The 13,390-nt window shown below is 38.3% G+C and overlaps 1 long non-coding RNA gene across 1 annotated transcript in view; it reads right to left on the bottom strand.

Moving 5' to 3' along the window:
- Window positions 1-13,390, bottom strand: part of LOC125697153 (uncharacterized) — a 124,740-nt gene that overhangs the window by 81,363 nt on the left and 29,987 nt on the right. The window contains exons 5-7 of the long non-coding RNA XR_007378696.1: window positions 3,178-3,248; window positions 2,400-2,486; window positions 1,882-2,021 (exon numbers count right to left, since the gene is read on the bottom strand). This is a non-coding gene — a long non-coding RNA (uncharacterized LOC125697153). The remainder of the gene's footprint in view (window positions 1-1,881; window positions 2,022-2,399; window positions 2,487-3,177; window positions 3,249-13,390) is intronic.

Genomic DNA, 13,390 nt, shown 5'->3' with positions numbered 1-13,390 from the left:
TCCCAATTAGACGTTTCTCTTGGGATTCAAGAAAGCAGTTATGTCAGTTTTCTCTGAGAGTTCTACACCATGCCGTGATTCCTTATTTGAGCAGCTGAAAATGGTTCCAACAAAACCCAGCAGCACAGTTTTTCACCTATTGTAATTTTGAACCAGCCTGTGAAAGTCTGATAAACTTCCCAGAAGCACTTTGTATGGGGATTGAATTTCACAAGGCAAGAATTCTTTATGAACTTTCTCAAGAACTGCTAGGCACATGTTGGATTTAAGAGCTTCTGACCAGCTCTTCAATTAGCAGGCATGCATCCTGACCAGAAAGCTGAAACAGTATCTGCTGCATGGCCCTAAGGCTACATATGTTCTTACCTAGTACCAAGGAAGAAAAAAATATATATATATCAAAAGATATAATACTTTCAAAAGATGCCTTAATGGACGATTAGTTCCTCTTTACAACTTTTGGTTACAAATTCTGTAAGGGGGAATAAATATTCTTTTCCATGTATTCTTTATCGCTTGAACAGGTAAAATAACACAAGAAAAAATCCATAGGATGTAGTAGTAATGTGGAATAACTTCAGCTTAACATTAATTAAGTTTAATGGCTTGATACCCCTTCCCCAATAACAGCTGTAAGATAATAACACAATACGTTGTGTTGGCTGGTGTGTTCTATACAGTTACCAGTAAGAAAAGAAAAGAAAGCACAGTTGCATAAATGACAGAAAGAATTTCATACTGATTATAACAAGGCATGAATCTTCTCTCTGAGGGCAAGCCATTTGTGTCCTGTACTGGACAATTAATGTCATTAAAGAAAGTAGAATTAATAGCTCTCATTAAAAGCATCTGGAGAATTTCAGAGCTACAATAACTGTGATCAACCCACAATGCTGAAGTGAAGTCAAGGTTATATCCTTTACTCCTGCCTTCAACTTTTGCTGTAATAGCTTTTATTTACTAAATTACAAAGTCACTGTGTCACACATAGAATCACAGAATGGCTTAGCTTGGAGGGGACCTCAAGGATCAAGTTCCAACCCCTGGCCACAGGCAGGGTTACCAACCACTAGATCATGGACTAGATCAGGTTGTGCAGGGCACCATCCAACCTGCCCTTGAACACCTTCGGATGGGGCACCTGCAGACACTCTGGGCAACCTGCGCCAGCACCTCACCACCTTCTCAGTGGAAAATTGCTCCTTGAAATCTCATCTGCATCTTCCCTTTAGTTTAAAACCATTCCCCCTTGTCCTATCTCTATCTACCAATGTAACAAGCTGATTTCCCTCCTGTTTATAAACTCCCTGGAAAGCTATAATCAGGTCTCCATGCAGCCTTCTCCAGACTGAACAAGTTCAGCTCCTCTAGCCTGTCTTCATAGAAGGAGGTGCTGCAGCCCTAAGACAGTTAAAGAAAAACCTTAAAACTATCATCCTTATCAAAGATAATCACAAGCAGCATATTTACTGTGTTAGAATACTGATTACCTGGAATTATCTTACAATCACAGAAAAGAACGTCCTGAGTTGGAACAGACCCTCAAAGATCAAGTCCGACTCCTGCCTCCACAAAGGACCACCCAAAATTCAAACCTTATAAGTGAAACCACTGTCCAAACATTTCTTGAGCCCTGCCAGGTCAGTGCTGTGCCCATCACCTTGGGCAGCCTGTTCCATGCTCATTGCCCTCTGGGGCAGAATGCTTTCCTCACACCCAGACTGACCCTCCTCAGCGCAGCTCCATGCTGTTCCCTCAGCACACATGATCTCAAAGAGCTCTAATTAATGAGATTTGTAAGTTTTTAAAAATGGCAACAACAGTCAGCACATAAAAACTTCAGAGAACACTTAACCATTCCAATCAAAATAGCTGTCCTACCTTTTGCAGTCACAGTCGGAGCCTCTTGACCAGCAGAATTTATGCAGGGCTCAAAGTTTTAAGGGGAAGACTCGCACACAGCGCTTTTGGAGAGATCCTGCATCAAGAAGTGGAGGAGCACCAGTTCAGATCTTCCATATCTGAAAACAGATTAACAGAACCTGCATCATCTTTGCCACAAGTTTTTGTAAACCTCTTGCCAGGAGCGAAGGTTAATTTTCATACACCTCAGCAATGCAAACTTGTCTTGAATACATGAGACTACTGCTAAGTTGTAAAAAAAGACTCTTGAGAAACTTGAGAGAGCTAAGCAAGGCAGAAAGGTAAAACTACAGGGAGAGGTGAGACTGCTCTGACCGTGACAGCTAGCACCTCCTGAATTCAGGAGGCAAAACAACAGTATGAGAAGGTGTAAAACCGCATGGGGGGAAAAAAACATCAAGCTGGAAGACAGCAACTCACTAACTCTGAGATTAAGCACATTTCAAGTACAGCAGTGAGAAAAAAACATAACTTACCTTCATATATACGTGAAGATACATAAATGAGGCAGCTGAAAAAGACGGCTGCAACAGTCTCATACCCTGAATATTTCCTTTCTATACCTGGGAGAAAAGATTAAGCTATATCAAACATTCTGGAAATAAAGTTTCTGGTGTTGAATTGCCAAGAGAGTACTAGCTTTGATTTAATATAACAAAATCCAGCGACCTTATTTAAAAGAGTAGGACTTGAGCTTAACAAACATTAGAGCAAGAAGTGAAATATTCTTCTATTTTCTTTAATTATTTAAAATTGTCATTTTGCAATGCACTGTTTTAGAAAATTCAAAGTTATTCTTCATTCTATTGAAAACAACAGTCACCCTAGTAGAAGAATTTGAATGTTGATATGTCATTAAAAAACTAAGAGACGGGAGCATTTCCTATAAAACTATTCACCACCAAAATTCCAAAAGGCATCTTAAATCTACCATTTGTATGCCTATTAATTCTTTCATGGTAACATAAAACAATTTAAGCACTTCACAAATGGGAAAGCACCTAAGAGATTGGAAATACAGCCTTGTGAAATTTCCAGAAGTAGCTGCAAAATAGGTGATGCATCTACTAGAGAATCTTGTGGGAGAAGAAGATTGAGCATTGGACACTGAATACAAGTTGTGCCTTAAGCTTGTTTCTCAAGGTGATTAAAAACCAGTCAATTTATTTACACTGATCAAGCACCCTTCAATGACACTTCACCAAAACTGCAAAAACAAACAAACAAACAAACAAACAAAACACACATAATTACCTCTTCTAGATGCCCTTGCTTGAATAGGGGGATCCAGTGACCTCCAGAAGTCCCTGCCAACATCAGTCGTTCTGAAATGCCAAAATGGAATTCAACATCCTCGCATGAACAAAGGAAATCTTTGTAGTTCATTAAGTTCAACCATAACCCTTAATTTCTTTACCCAGAAAATGGAAGCTATATTAATGTGTTTCTCACCGGCTAGCAGGAAAGGGGAGAAAGGAAGAAGCGCAAGAAACTTCCTCATTAATTCACAAATACAAGCAAGGAACAGCTGAAGCATGTATCCACAACAAAGTTCACCTCTTCATATGAAACTACCCTCCCCTGCCTCACTATTTCTCAAGTTAGAGTTATCACACTCCCTAAGCTCCAAGGCTCTCATTAAGGTGCACAACACGATGCTGACTTGCCATCAGGCAACCACCTGTCCTGTGCAAAGCTGCACAGAGCCCATGTGAGAAATGGTTTACGCTCACCTAACAAACATACGTGTGCATTATCTTCCATCTGTTATCACCACAAACAAGCAGCAATAAATGCTGAAGGAAAATTAAGTGGATGCTTCTAACAGCTTTCCTTACTGTTTATCTAACAAAAATGCAAACTTGAGCTCCCTGGATTTAATGCCAGATCCTGGGGAAGAATCACTCCTCCTTCTTGTCATGCTTCTCCTCCTTGCTGCCCGCTTGCTCCAGACCAACAACCACAAAGAATTTCCACATCTCCACTAGCCAACACTCAAGGCAATAGGCCTGTTTTGGGAAAAGCGAGGACCACATCACAGGGAATGGAGAGGAAAAAACGTTTTCTTTAAAAAAAAAAAAAGTTTTAGCTTTAGGGTTTGATGAGAGCACGAGCTCAGTTTTAGCATTTAATTTACATTGTGACTACCAGAATTAAGGAACAAGCTAGAGTTATCCTAAATTAACTTGGTCACTCAGGAATTATCTCTGCAGTATGGGCCTTGTAATTGGCCACAAGTTGCTTAGTTTATCATGAGAAGCAAAGTGGCCGAAGTGCCGTTTAAACTCGAGTGCTGCACTACCATAAACCCCGTGACAGGTTTATTAATGATGCTCACTCTACTGTTTGGAGATCAAGTAATCAGCAGCACATTAGGTTAGTCTTAGGTTAAACCTAAGACTGTTGGTCCTCCAGCTAATAGAGAATGCTTGTCGATTATGCTTGTGAATAGGTCAAATGTTTAGCTCTATTTCAGTTAAAATATGATAATTAAAATCTGTAGAGCAACGCATCCTTTTTTCTTCACAGAACAATCTAATCTATAACAGGCTTCAGGAAACAAAACCACAACATTATAAATTATTGATATTCAACCAGTTGCTCTCCAATTTGAATGTAGCTTACTTCCCTGTCTTGTCAATAAATCCAGCAGAAGGTTACACATACTGAAGTTCGAGTTGTGTCGAAAACAAAGCTGCAGCCTGCTTCCCAGGATGTGTTTACATGCATTATTATTGTTTAATCTTCTTTCTAATTTCCCAAGCAATGCATTTTCCCTCCTCTGTCATTTATTTTGAATGCATCATGTTCACAAATGCTGATTACTTTTCTGCTAGGGATTTTCGCCATCTGTGCTAACACAGTTGTGAAAGAGTTGTATACAATAGGAAGAAGAGATAATAGTCGTTAACATGAAACAACAGTAAGAGACCTAAATTTGTAAGCTCCAACTTTGCCTATAGTTTATGATTAATGTAAACGAGCGCTTACTGAAAGCTGATTATGTGCTTCATTTTGTGTCAAGCCTGAGGGGCTGAGGCTTAGAAGACTAAAATCCCTCAAATTCCACCCAATTTAATGTCTCTCTCAAATTAACTTAGTTGGTTCAATCACTGAGTCAGCACAACTTATGCAATAAAAGTCATTAGAACAGACTTTCTTTTGCCTTGCTAAGGAAAGTATCAATTGATGATCAGAGCTGATGAAACAGCACAAGACAGCACAGCATCCCCTGAAAATTACATTCTCTTTGAGCTCAAAATTAATGATTTTTAAAGCATTACTTGAACTCTAAGCTTAGCTTTGAGTTTAGACAAAGGCCATATTTCAGTTCTCTAGCTGGGTGTACAGGACAACCACAAAATTGTGAGACCTGGGATCATTAATGCTATGGGAGTTGGGGTGCACAACCTGGAGCTGCTGGGGATTGAGAAAGAGAGGACTTCCCCAAGCCCACGCAGCCCTTCACCAGCCTCTAAGCTCCCCTCACCACATCACTTTCACTTATGTGATTTTTTTACCTGACCTTCACACACTCTTAGACACGAATCGACTGATATGACTAACTTTTGTACTTATGTTTTGTAACTTACTCTCAGTGCCTCCCAGTGCCAAATGAATAGAACTAAGAGAACTCATTAAAACATAAACCACGCAGTTAGAAGCAACAAAGGAAGAACACAATAAAAATAAAACAAAACCCTACAAAACAGAAATATCCACTACCAACTCATCCCTCTCTTACCCCACAAAAAACACAGCCTGCAGCTGCTTTAAAGAAAGTCCTCATTCAAAGAAAGAAAAGATACCTCTACATTAATGGCAACCCGTTTGGGTATTATTTGACATTTCCAAAGAAGAGTACTGAAGATGCCTATAGTGTTTTCAAGAATATTATTTGGAATCATCAGGAAAGTGGACACCATCGCTTCCCTTCATCTCCTAAGATAAATACTTTGATTACTCCAACTTTAAAACAGACAGAGGATAAATGAAACACTAGGCTCAACGTGAGTACTGGCAGTATTTCTGTAACTCCTCATTGTGCATCTCAGAAAGAAGCCAGACCACACCTTGTAGCAACTGAATTCCTTTTTGTTGTTGCTGTTTTAAGAAATAGCTGCCAATTGTTTCTTATGCCACTGTTCATTACTTCTTATGGCCTTCTTGGCATTCATGTCTTCTGTTCTGCTCCTCCTACCTCTCAAGCACACTCAGACTGCTGCATCCACCTCATTTCTATGCAGCTGTTCCCAGCTTCCAAAGACAGAGCATCAGCTGCCACAAGTCAGCAACACAATTGACTTTTTTTTTCTTTCTAAAAAAATCAAATTACCAACAGCTTGCAAAGTAGCCTATGAAGGCAAATATTATAGTGCCCTTTACACAAACAATCAATATTATTGAATCTAAGTTGTTCTATTTTGGAACAAAATAAAGTTCCAGGGTGCATAATAGTCGAGGGCAAGAAAAGGAAGAATAAACCAGCTACTTTACCCTTCCTTTATTTTTTCTCAATAGCTGCCCCAAGGTTTTCATTGAATTATCAGCAAGCGGACATTCATGGCAAATAAATTACCAGATTAAAGTGGTTTAAACAGTCAATGCCACAACTGGAGAAAAACTGTTTAACAACATTCAGCTTTGCGTTCTCATTGCTACGAGGGGTGTGAGCTCACAGGTTTTCTAAGATACACCTAAGGAGGACCTGATACAGGAGAGAATTTGTATGAAGAGGCACACTGAAGCAACTATCCGTAAATAGTGGTCATCTCTCCATGCCTCATTCCCAGTCTTTCAGTTCCCTTTGCTGAGCTGGTTTCTGACCTTATGCGCTCACTGCAGTATGCTAGAACAAGATAAGAAGTAGACAGTTCCTAGCTTGTGCAGTGAAAGGCTGGGCACAAGAAGAATGCACTGAAAAAGTGCAGTCAGCTGCTTTGTCTGACACCTGAAACTGTACCCCTGTGATAACAAATAAGTTCGGTTGCTGTTGCTGTCTGGAACTTTTTTGAAAGAAGTAATCCAGTATGCTACTTCATTTAGTTTCTATTCATTTATCTACAATATCCTACTAATAACGACCTTGTGACTGGCAACCACACAATAGCTCTGTATTTCTGTAATTTATTCCAATACTTTTTTTTAATTTATTCCAATATTTGATGGAAGATAAGAGTACTTTTGAAATGTCTATCCTAGAGAAAAAATTAATAACCCTAAAAAATGTTCCTTTCTGATCCTTTGAAAAGTGACAGGCTATAATCCCGACATAAAGGATCTAAATTAGAGCTAAAATAAAGCCTTAAAATTATTTAATCATTAGGGTATTTAATATAATTATTTTCCAATGGCAAAAATAATCAGAACATTCAGAATTATCTGTATAAAATAAGTAATAAAGTAGCACACTGCAGTCTCAGTAGTGCAGCAACTAAATTTAGAAATGACATTAAAATGCAGATTCCCCTTTCAAATCCTATCCCTCTATGCCTTAAACTAAATCAGTTCATTAGTCTAGTCTGTTTCTATCTAAATAGGTAGGTTGTTCTGAAAGTAATGCCTCACATTTATATACATAGGAACTACAACTGACACAAAGAACACAGTAACACTGTTTGACAGAGCAAATTCTCACCTACAAAACACTATTTTTCAACATAGCTACCACCATTAGCTGTGCTTTTCACCAGCAATGAACAAGAGCCTGCGTGCTGCGCTTTGTAAGACCGCACCAGCAGAGGTGACCCAGTGCAGCCACTGCTGACATGCACCACCCACCACCTCTCTGTGTTTGCAGAAAATAGGAGGCAGCACTTTTGGAGAAGCCTTCATAAAATGGACATGATAGGTTCACTATAAGAGAAGTTCCATCTGCACTATTTCTTGCCCTATTTCTTGCTTTCAGATGCAACATTTTATAATTCACTCCACTACGTTCCGCTCACAATTACGCAATCCTTTTTAACGCCTCATCAGCACTCTGAGCAAATCATAACCACCCATTTTATACTTAAATTTCCAGATTTTCCTATTTTTAGAAAAATCAACAGCTATAACCTTATGTTACAGTACTAAATATGTCCATGTTACTGCAGTTTTAGATAATGCTTTACAGATCCTGGTAAATGTTAGCTTTGCAGAATATGCAAACACTCCTCTACTGCCTGTCAATAGAAAACTATGGCACTGAAATCAATTTATGTTCTACTTTGTAGATCTTATTTTATCTGAAACATATTTTCGAATCAATTCATCTTTTATTTTTTTAGAAGAAATCAATTCTATCTGTTGTATCGTATGGAGAGGAGGAGTTCTGGTGCCTTTTAGAAACATCTACCATGGCAGACTGCTTGCTCCCTTCCAAGGCAGCTTTGCCATGATACATTTGTTTTGTGTAGGAATACCAAAGCAAATACTCTTGTTGGAAAGATTCAGTTGATATTCAGGTCCTACAATTTTGGGGCTACTCTGACAGAAGTTGCACAATCTTGCTTAAAAAAAAAATTATTTGCAATTCCTCATTGTTACATTTTTGTACCAGCTCTCAAAGAAGGTGAGAAATTGTGAACTATTAAAATATAGTCCCACTATTTGCGATACTTCATGACAAAAAAATACAAACAAAAGGGAAAAAGTTATTCAAGTTTCAGCAGCACGAAGCCCACTTCAGTCCTTCAGGAAACAGTAAATGAACCACTGAGATTTCTGTGGGCTTTTTTTTTTGCTTATTTAAGAAAAGTTAAAATTGTGAGATAATTACATTCATTATAGAACTACCCTTAAAGAATACAGAAGGTTATTTTGAAGATTTAATTGAAACAAGTAATCACACATTCAAGGTCATGCTGGATGGGGCTCTGAGAACCTGATCTGGCTGTAGGTTTCCCTGGTCATTGCAGGGAATTAGACTAGATGGTCCTCACAGGTTCCTTCCAACTCAAACAATTCTATGGTCCTCTGATTCTGTTTCGTTAGTTATGGTCACATAAATAACACATAGGATACCAGTTAATTAAAATTAAATAAAAGATGAAAAATACATTAATCAATCCTTAGAGCAAGATGAAGTCACATCCGATTTTCTAATAGCGCATTCTTCGTTACAAAGCACTATTACAATAAATAAATACATACCTAGGGGAAGAGGTTTAATTTAATATACATACTGTCCACTGCAATGTTTCTGATTTTGTTATGCTGATCATATTTTGCTATCACTCTTAGCAGTGTATTATATTACAATATACTCTCTTGCAATTACATGCTAGATTAATGTGGTTGTATTGAAAACAGATGCAGCTGAGAAGCTGCAGACACGTCACTATTCCAATAAAAATATGAGGATTGTAGTGCTCTATTTTTGTTTAGAGTAACTACATTGATTGTACAGTAGTATACTAACAGAGCACAGTATTTTTATCAATTATCTCAGATATTTTTGTAATTTGAATTAAATGTAAAGTTCATCAGTATTGTTAAATATCCCCGTAGGTCTCTAACATATCCTAGTCCAGTTTTGTAATTCCTGCCCCTGATACTCAATCAGACGTGCTGCCATCATAAATCTATTTCTGTGTATTTTCAAAGCACTGCTAATGAAGGCTTCTTTAAGGATATTTTTCCTGAGACTCTACAAATGAGAAGAATTGAATTAAAAACATCAACAATAACACAAAAGCAGAAGTTTAGGGATTTTTCAACAAACAACTGCATGATCCTGTTTCAAGAAAACGTTTAGCAGCTGTTCATTTCCATGATGTACAAGATTAAGCTTTGTTTGGACCACCAATCATCTTCACATCAACCATCTAGAAGGTACTTAGTATTTAATTTCAAATTTATAGCTAATTTCTCTTTCTGGGGGCAGTTACAAGTGTTCACTCAGCTTCTACCACCCAGTTTGTGCGTAGCTGTAATAATATGCCATCAACTCATGAAATGAAGTTGAGTTAACAGAGTATGTTGTCCTGTGAATTTGAGACATTGAGACTATGATGGCAGCCAGTTGGAAAAAACAGTTAAAGGTCATGCTAACAGTCAGATTTGCCCAGCTGAGTGCTGTTCAAAAACTCCTGACTTCCAAATGTGCAGTTTGTTTGAAGCACAGATCTTCAGATCCAGCACAAATCCTGAACTTCCAACAAAACCCATTCCTGAAGCACAGGGAGCCCTCACGTTATTTGCCAGAATTCACACGCACCCCGCTAAGATTTATCTGACCTAGAGCCCCAGTGCACTTTCCTTGGAATAGGTCACAAATTTGAACTTATTTTGTTCTTAGGAATTAAATGTCTCCTCGTCACTGAAAGACTTATTTTAAACTCGCAAAGACAGAAGCACTTCAACTTGTATGGTTTGCTTGGTTTCCTCCTAATCCAAAGATTTCTATGAAATCAGGGAAAAATGAAAATCTAACAGGGAAGTCAGAAATATGAGACCTGAGATATCCCACCCTAAATTCTGGTACACATTCTGTCTGTCAAACAATGGTAAGAAGAAAAATACTGGTAATAGCATATTAATAGCTGTCAGTAGTCTTATGATGGGGATCTATTAGTAACAGCTATAAATGCTCCTATATTGGCCTCTTTCTTCCCAGTATGAACTAATCGTATTGCAAGACAGATGCAATCCTTTCCCTCTGCCATCATGAATTAGAAAGCTCTTGATTAAAAAAAAAAAAAAAATCTTTAGAGTACAAATTAAGAGAGTCATCAGAAGATTCAGAATTGATTTCCAGTAATTCCTGCAAGCCTGGAGGGGCTCCAAAAGCAGTGGCTATATTTAAACCCAGTGAGATGACTCAGCCAACCTCTGCCCATCAGAGATCTAAATAAAGGAATGGCATTCTTCCATGCAGAACTATTAATAAGGTTTTTACAGAGATTAAATAGATAAGACAGTCAGGTTTTTTGGCAGATAGAATTTTTTTACTTTAGGCAGTGAAGGTTTTGATGTACACACGAGATCCTTTGTATTTAAGCCCTCTCTGATAAACAGGATCACATACAAGATTTGTTTCCTAGGAATTTCAACTGTAGGAGGATCCCAACTTAATTGCTGACTGTGCCCTGATTGCCTGACATTACACAAAACAACACAGCTGGGATGCCTAGCTCACATCCGTTACTTTTCCAACACCGCTTTAAGGATTACATTCTAATACACAGGAGTGACAGTGCAATGGCACAGTGCATGGTTTACTTTAGACGTCATCTGAAAGCTAGAATTTACCAATGTAGCGAGGAGCACTGCTGTTCCATTCAGTGGGACTAGTTCTACATTTCCAACATTTTTACAGGCATTTGATGTTTAAATTTCTGTCTGAGAATGGAAAAAAAAATAATTTCTGGTCAACAAAACCAGCTGATAGTTTACAACTTGCTAGCAGTCCTAGAGACAGACATGGATTCCAAGGCGTTGCATGGAAAAGGACAGAGCAATACTGAAGGAAATGCAGATAAAGATTACTGTAACGACTTTTCTGGTGGATCAGTCTGGTCTAACCCATCACTAACACCTTCAGCTGCCACTGCAGTTACAGGAACTGAAGATACCCAGTAGGTCATTCATATCTCTTGGGATGTGTCTTCAATTAACTCCAATGACATGACCTCAGCAACAGCTAAGAAACTTGAACTTTGTCAATTAAGGGGACAATTTAAACTTCATTTCCACAGTTCCTCATTTTAAATTTAATTTTTACTATAAATTCCGCACAAAATGATTGCAACATAAATGAAAAGCTGAGGTGGTCTTCTGATAGACCTCAAAATCGTGGGGAAAAAAAAAAAAAAAGGTACTGAGAGGGCTATCCTTACCAAAATAAGTCAAGTAAAAAAATCATTTGTCACATTTTCAAGTGCTATTTTCCTCTTTCTGTTTTAGAGAGAAACCTTGGCAAGCGCTTCCAAACCTGTCCCAAAAGGAGCGTTAATCGAAACTTTTCAAATATCATCAAGGATCTATTGAAATGATTTCAACATCTTTTTAAGGAAGATTCACTCATCATTAATCAAACGTCAAAAAGCTCCTAGCACTAACCCTTTGCCTATGAGTGGGAAGGCTAACATACTGACTTCAACCCAAACTGACAAATACCGATGAGAGTAAAGAGATCAGACTGCATTTGTTAGCCAACAGCATTGGCAGGCTACTATTACCAAAACTCACTGTACATAATAGCATAAAACCTCAGGCATTTCTTAACAAGGAGAAATATTTATCATCGCTAAAATGATAATGCTGAGCAAAATACAGCTGCTTTGAAAATATTACTCTATTACAAGGTTATGTATAGGCAAAGAATTTGTTTGCAGTAAAATCACATCACTACTCAAAATGTGAACTCGCCCATTTCAATTTCTGCTAACAGCTAAAAGAAGAACCACGTCTTTCTCAGCTATTAGAGCACTCTGGCAGCAAGACAGAATTGCAGCTATTTTCTTTAATAAGTGGGTGGTGGCACTGTTTGGCTCATATCAGACTGAGTTTACACAGGTAAGTGTTTAATTTGCCCCTAATAAGAGGAACAAAATAAGCTATGTTGCCACTATCATTAGCACGTTTTGGACAGAAGTTTTGCCACATCACAGCTACACATAATCTCAGAAGGCCTTAGTGCCAGGGCAGAGAAAGGCCACTGGCATTGCAAGCAGTGCCAGAAACATCAGGGAAAGGGCTAAGGATGCAGATCTTCACTTCTCCAAATGCTGGATCTGGCTTAAGACTCGTTCAAGAACTTCATCAAGCTGTGTCAACAGCACAAGCCACCATGAGCTGTATGGTCCAGGAGTAAGCTCTATGCCCATGCTAACCAAGGAGTTTGTCTGTGTCCCTGCAGGTCACCACCACTTCAAAGCCTCACACAACAGGTATCCCATGACCCCGTTGTGTTTTGGGATCATTATTTAGTCCCAATTTTACTCCAGTATTCATGCTCAGGTACCAAGCTTGCTGTTAACGGTAAGACCTCCAGAGTCAAAAGGGTAGGAGAAAAGAGCTATGGACAAGAAATTAGACTTCCCATTAAAAAAAACATAATAGCATGACTGGAGTATTATCTTTTAATAACTTCTCATAAACTGCATGATTAGGACCTAGAAAATACAGCTTTCATTTTTTTTTTTAGCGGAAGGAAAATAGGCCAAATATGTTGGCATCCTTTTGCTAAAGCTTTCTTACAGATACCCTTCAGGCAAGAAGCTTAGGTCAAGTTAAACATATGAATATGCATACTGAATGAAATGCAAATATGTTTACAGTTATGTCACTCTGCAACAGAAAGACAGACCTGCATTCCTTTGAAGTGAGGTCAGAGGAAAACATAGAGGGATGAAAAAACAGCTAAATACAAATGTTGAGAACTCAGGATAATCGAAAACTTAGGCATAATCTTTAAGAAATGAAGATAAATATGCTATACCTGGGGAAATGGTAACTTCATAGATTATGTCAAAGATGA

The sequence above is a fragment of the Lagopus muta genome, chromosome 8 (assembly GCF_023343835.1).
Source record: "Lagopus muta isolate bLagMut1 chromosome 8, bLagMut1 primary, whole genome shotgun sequence".
NCBI classification, from domain to species: Eukaryota; Metazoa; Chordata; class Aves; order Galliformes; family Phasianidae; genus Lagopus; species Lagopus muta.
Note: the sequence above shows the minus strand (reverse complement) of the source record. Positions and strands in the feature narration are given on the sequence as shown.